Source organism: Eutrigla gurnardus (assembly GCF_963514095.1).
Source record: "Eutrigla gurnardus genome assembly, chromosome: 2".
Lineage (NCBI taxonomy): Eukaryota > Metazoa > Chordata > Actinopteri > Perciformes > Triglidae > Eutrigla > Eutrigla gurnardus.
The window spans coordinates 23,474,417-23,481,867 of record NC_139916.1 but is presented as its reverse complement, the minus strand read 5'-3'; positions in this window follow the sequence as shown (position 1 = coordinate 23,481,867).

Below are 7,451 nucleotides of genomic sequence, written 5' to 3'. Positions count from 1 at the left end.
GCGCTCCTCCAACCGCACACACTTCTTGGCAGCACCTCAGTCTCCCTGTCACACACTCAACCAAATATTCTGCGGTCAACAGGCTATTTAAAGCTTGGCTGCAAAAATGTCTACATTTGAAACCAGCAAATCCCAATAATATGACAAATGTCAGCTACTCACTATTGATTGATGAAAACGTTGTAGGAGGATAATAAGGCCATGCTGGCCTCGTGTAATAACACCACCGAGGACTTTATATGACTCACCTGATCCTGGCGAGGTGGAGGACTGAAGTCTGCGAGATGATATTGTATTTACATAACACAAACGATTTGAATGAGATACAACTTTTTTTTTTCTTTCTTTTTTTTTTTACAGGAATCAACGTTGTCTGCAAACAAAATGACTTTTCCAAACTCACAGGGCTTTATTCTAATACAAGTGAGAATCCTAAAGTTTCCAAACTTGTCAGACTGAATTATGGGTTAAAGTGTATAAAAAGATACACAAACATTTACCTCCATTTAACATGTTGCAGCCTGAGAAGCATGGCATTGGGTTAGGTTTAGATGCTCTGTCAGTAATAAGCAACAGTTTGAATGGAATGATCAAACAGAATAGAGATGATATATTGTATAGTTTGTGTACCTTTAAAGCTATGGAAGGGAAAGACTGAGGGGTTCATTGAAGACAGATATTCAAGCTGCAGGATGCAGCATTTCATTTTTGCCAAATATTAAATACTGTACATAAATACAGAAGCACAAATAACAAAGACAGAAAAGTACAGATACACAGAAAAGGAAACACATGATGAAGTAACATAAAATAATAACAATGGAAATCAATAGAGCAAAATTAAAAAGGCCAGGAATAAACACACACACACACACACACACACACACACACACACACACACACACACACACACACACACACACACACCCAGGACCAGTGTTGCACCCTCAGCTATAGTGCAGTCTTGAACCAAACTTAGTGGTGTGGTAGGTTTGGCAGCAAATAAAACAGACACCATATATGAAGTATGACAATCACATATGATATATCATATTATCCTGACACTATAAGAAACCATGTGAGAAATATGATACACACTATGTATTAACAAATACAAATATAATATCATCAGTATTAATATGAAACTATGTCTACTAATATAATAAAATATTAGGAATGCTTACGCAGTATTCATTAGAGAGCCACCTAGTACACAGAAGCACAGCAAGAGCATAGTATAATTTGAGCAGTAAAAACAGGCTGATGCAATTATAACACCTCATATTATCGTAAATACATCATGCAACCCAATAATATAGGCATGGATGGAAACAAACTATGTATGGTGTAAACAAATGAGAAGGAGAGAAACAAAAAACCCCACAAGAACACATTTATTAACTGCTGTTAATCCTATTTATTCCCCCCGAAGAATCATTTCAATTTTAGTGAAGAAAAGTCACAAAAGATGCCAATATGGGCTGAATTTATGAACATATAAAGTACCTAAATGAAATGCTGCAGCCTTACACAATCCGTTTTCTAACTTTAAGGGGGAAATTACCAAAAAGGAAACCTTGCATGTTAAGTGGTTTAAGACAATGTACGGTAATGTGTGACATCAGAGCTGTTTCAGTCTCAGCCGGCAGATGTGGAAAGAAAAAAACCCAATACAGACAGGAGACTCCAGCAGCAGTCGCTCTTCACACATGGGTTCAGTCTTCAACTGGTGTGTGTGTGTGGGTGGTGGTGGTGGTTGAGGTTTGGGTTGTGTGTGTGTGTGTGTGTATGTGTTAGTGTCGTCTAATCTCATTTCACTTATTGGGTTTTAGGGAGCTAAGAATACACCCTGCTGGGACGAGACGCTGCAGCCGCGCCACCAGCTGTGTGCAGTTTGGCTCCTGGCTGCCAGACACACACACACACACGCACACACACACACACACACACACACACACACACACACACGCGCACACACACACACACACACACACACACACACACACACACACACACACACACACACACACACACACAGTAAGTCAAGTCATCTGTCTGATTTTGGATACTTAAAGATAAGATAAATGTGTATTTTTCCCTGTGGGGAGATTTTGCCGCAGCCAAACTAAATGAATACAGCAGTGGAGAAAAAAAACAACATTTGAATATGAGCCCAAAAACAGAGTATCAACGAAACACTGAAAACAGTAACTGACAAGGAGCTCTAAAGTTTGTTCCTGATCTGAGCGGAAAGTCTGCAGGTTCTACAGAAAAAGCCACAGAGCCGAAGCTTCTGGACAGCCCGGCGGAGCTGGTGTGGGAACCTGCTGACCTACATTCTGGGCTGACAGTCTCTTCCAAAGTGCTGCTCCCACTGAACCCGATTCTGCTTCCCAACCAGACAGATGGCACCTGCACCGAGCTCAGGGGAGCAGCGTGAAACCCGCCGCACGTCACAGAGCGAGCCCGAGAGCTGCTGCCGTGCTGTCTGTCCCCGCCGCGAAGGCCTCAGCATCCAGAGGTTAAACGAAATGGACAACATTCCCGAGTGCATCAGGTTTCCCAGAGGCCACCTGCATCAGCTCTGCAGCTGATTGGCCAACAGAGGGGGGAAGTGAGTAAAGGAGCTTGTTGATGATCTGCAAGGAAGTCAACAATAAACTGCTTTTACATGACTGCAATGTTATTGAACTTTCGTTCATTCTATCATTTTAGTTACAAGAGCAATATCATTTGTTAAACTTGATAATTCTACACATAATATAAAACAATCATAACTTATATATATATATATATACTGTATATATATATATATAATTAAAAATGATTTATATTCATATAAAAACAACAACAAAAAGTATCGGCAATCGCTCATCTTGGTGGTCGAAGACCAGTTCAGCATATTTTTGAGTGATGGATTCTTGTTTTGTGGTTTTTCAAAAGCTATAACATTAGATTTACCAATCTGACTACAGTTTATTATTTATTATCAATTTGTTTTCCAATACCACAATCGGTTTTGAAAAATGAAAAGCCATAAATAAAATCCAAAAATGTAATGAATCTGAAACCGTCACCACAAACAGGACATGTGCAGTTTTTCTGCCGCTAACTTCCTGGAGGGAATCCACCTGAAAAAGGTCAGATTCTGAAAAACTGCAGAGAACCTACGAGACAGACCTGCAATATCAAAACCAAACTAAATGGCTTGTTAATGGATACAACATGTGCACAACATAAATGACAGCAGCCAAACCAAAGTGAAATGAAGTGCAACAGAGAGAGTGTGTGCCTGCTGTGTGAAACGCTTTCAAATAATACAGTTGCTTGTGAGGTAGGCCAGTTCAGCTCACAATTGATCATCAGAAATAGTGGAAGAGGTATTCAGATCCGTTTACCGCAAGTTAGTGTGAGGGAATTTTAGCTGGTTATGAGAGAGTCTTGTGTAATAGTCATGTCTCTACATAAGGGAACGAGACCACCAGAGACAGCTATTTCTATACAGTTATTATTACAGTTTTTGGCTAATTGCTTATGCACTTTTTGAAGGATTTGGCTCTTTGTATCAAAAACTACACCCAAGCCAAGACACTTAGAGATAAACATCTCACTTCTACATTAAGACGAAACTCCGAAACCTGAGTTTGCAGCCGTGCACTGAACTCCCGCCGTGTCCTGAAGTATCCTCCGCTGCTCACAATCTAATTTGCACAAAACACACAAGCAGGCGAGCGCCCGCGCCAACACTCGACAGTTTAAACCCACCGCTTCCTCTCCGGTGCTCTGTGTGTGTGTGTTGTGTTGAGGTGAGATCGCTGCGAGCATGCGCCACCGCTGAGGGAGACACCAGCTCTCACACTCGTGCACGGTCTACCTCTCTCTCTATGACACACACCGTGAAAGAAACCATTATCACCCATGGAGCCGCAGACTTCTGGGCTCACTACGCACAGCGTTGCAGGCAGCCCACACACACACAAACACACACACACACACTTACATACACACACACACACACACACACACATATCTGCGCAAGACCGTGCGACAGCTGAAGACGGTGAGTGAGAAAGAGACGGGCCGGCTTGACGGTGTGTGTTCTCGCTGGGGAAGGGGGCGTCATGAGAGAAAAGGTCTGAGTCAGGACATGTTACCCAACAACCAACACCCCCAATCCCCATGGAAACAGGAGCTGGCACACACGCCCGGCACAAAGGCATTCTGGGAAAGCACAGGTTTTATATTGCCCCTGGTTTTACACTCCTGTGCCATCACCCCGGTAACACTAATGCTACTCGGCACTCTAACATTTACTCCCGTTCACACACACACACACACACACTGACTGTGTGACCCCTGGAAGAGTTATGACAACTCTGACACGTCTCTTCCTCTCCCCCTCTGTTTCCCACTGCTTTTAAATCTCTCTCTGTCTCTCTCTATTTCTTAAGCTGGACCTCACACCTCCTGCTGCCTGAGAAGAGGGAGAGACGGGAGATGTTGGAAGAGGATAAGGAAGAGATGCTTTAGAGGCAAAGATGTGTACATTTGCATGTGTACAAATATCCCGCATAAGATCAGATTTTTGGCAGATTTGCAGTTTGGTTATGTGAAAAAAAAAGTCCATCAAGCTTTCAGAAACCTGCATGAACTGTTATCCAGGTTTTGAGGAATTCTAGTGATCTGGTAGAAACCTGGCAACTGTGGTAGCATTGCACGACTTATGTGCAAGTGTGTTCTCAACTCGAGTTGCATACTGATTGTTAAATAGCACCAAAACTGGCGATCAAAGCTTTACTGATGGTCCACATCTGGAGCTCCCAGCTCATTTGTAGACGAAGGTCCTGCTGATGATGGGAAACGCATCATTTCACTTATATATTATGCATTTCTCTTATACATTATTGACTAGACAACACTGTATGGTGACATCAGAACCAATATTCCCCATCAATGAAAAATCTGCCACTAATATCTTCTTGACGTTCAAGTATTACGTAGTGATACGCGTGTGATTTGTACAGAGTGGAAACAAACCTTTTACAATGGCGTCACCTTCCAGGGATAGTTTGGATGTTTTGTAGTGGAGTTGTCTGAAGCACTTATCCATAGTCAGTGTGTTACCTACAGCAGATGGCGATCGGCACGCACCCAGTTAGAAGAAGCAGGCACAGTACCAGCACAGAAGTAAAGCAATGTACTGCTCTTGATGGATGGAGCAGAAAAACATACTTTAGTCACCGAAAACAATCAATATCAGTTGAAGTGCACTCTATTTTGAGAATGATCTCACTGCTTTACTTCACTGTCAGACGGCCCTTTCCAACAGGAAATTGAAGCTGTTATTTATTCTTGAAAGCCACCATACTAATACAAAAAAAAAATACATACAAAAAATTTAAGCTCCAGAACACAGGAGGTGCTGGTCTACAACGGCCTCCATCAGCTAGTTTGTTTGTGTTACCATGTAAAACAACAAGTTAACCGGTAACTTGCAGATTAGAAAGTAAAAGGAGTTCAAACAAAATTGTGAAATGTTGTGATTAATAGCAATTACCCCACAATGATGCTCATAATAGGGCACATAAAAGAATTCCTTTGTGACACCAAAGAAATATAAACGGGAACATCAGTTGCAGAAAAATAACTAGGGAATATATTTCCCCGCATTGCTCCATGTAGCACTGATGATGCAGGATGACGTCACCAAAAAGGATAATCAACGAGACTTAATGTTAACTCCTCTTGGATCATTTGCAATACGTTAATGCGATCACAAGCTGGACCAGAAAAAAATGTGTTTTTCTGGTTGGGCCCAACCAAAGGACGGGTGTGAAAGTGACCAAAGACATTTTTCACAGCTGAAGACGATCAGAACACTTTCATGATGTTAGAAGTAAGTGTATCAGCAACCCAGTCGCCATGAAAAAAATGTTGCCATTGTTTCTGCAAACCACAAGAGAGAATAAATGTTTACGTTTCTGAACAGTAAAATGTGTTTTCTAAAAATATTTCATGCCAGCCTCATCTAATTGGCGAAAAAATTACTTCTAGGGAACAAAACGACTTGATTGATGTTAGAAAAAAACTTGCTTTGGATAGCATTACATTGCAACATAATAACGTAACATAATAATATAGAATGATAACGTCACTAGCGTATAAATAACCCCATGAGCAGACATTCTTGTCTCATGTTTCAAGCGCAACAACGTTACCTAACACGTGAAAGCCTTTACACAAACAGCAGTTTCCTGGTTGAAAGTCCTGTGTTTGTTTGCAACTCACACCCTTCCTTCGTGGACTTTCTCGCTTGTACACTTACATAAATACATCCACAGTCCAAACCAAAAACTGAAACAAAAAAAACTACACATTCAATGTTTCCAGTTTCTGGATGACTGAGCTGGTACGTGAATGACCAATTTTCATGTTCCATGTAAATGTGTTTGGGTTAACACATTTACCCCCGAAAACCATAAAATAAAAGTCAAGTCTTAAAACCAGGATACTAGTGTGTATGTTAACACACTCAGCATTGAGACACAAACACACACACACACACACACACACACACACACACACACACACACACACGCACACACCAAATAAACAATGCTGTGTACATTTCCTGTCTCCCTCTTCAAACACAAACTAGATCAATGATGTTCAATATTGACTGCTGATATCAATGATGACATCATGCTCTCTTCCTCTCTGCACTCTGTAAGCCGTTTATGATGAATGTTCAAGTGTAATTTCCCTCCAAACGTGTGACAGTTATCCGCCAGTGAGTTGATCATTTGAGGTATTTCTCAGTCCAACAACACCTCGATCATCAGAAGAAACTGCAATTTTGTTTGTACGTTTTTCTAAATGTGTTTTACAGCTGAGCAGAGGCAGGGGAAAAAACGGCAGATGGTGTGTTTTCTTCATGTGATTTATTGCTTTATAGTATTTTAAACAATCCCTCAGGTTTTTCTTCCTCATGAGCCCAATTATTGCTGTACTTCCACCGCTGTAAGGCATTAGAGGGAATCTGTTAAGTTTGTGTATTTCTGTGCTTACGCTATCACTTTACTGCTTTGACAAAAAACGGGTTCACTCCTCGTCACACAGATAAATCAGATTTAAACTGGACTGATTTGTTTGAGCTCCTCTTCTCTCTATTTGTGCGTCGTATCTAGCATGTAGTTACTGATTACCCTGGGTTGTTGCGTCCTCTGCCTCCCCCCACCCCATGCCCCAGCCACAACACAAAGGTCAGGGGTCGTACGCCCTTTGACCTTCCCTTCCCCTCCCTCGCATTGATACCCTTCATCCTCATCCTTCTTTTCGTTTCATCCTCTTTTCTCTTTTCTAATTCTACTGAGATTTTCACAGGGTGGACATGGATGTATTTTCTAGTAAAGGAAGCAGAGGGATGCAATGAAGTAAGAGAGGATGATGTT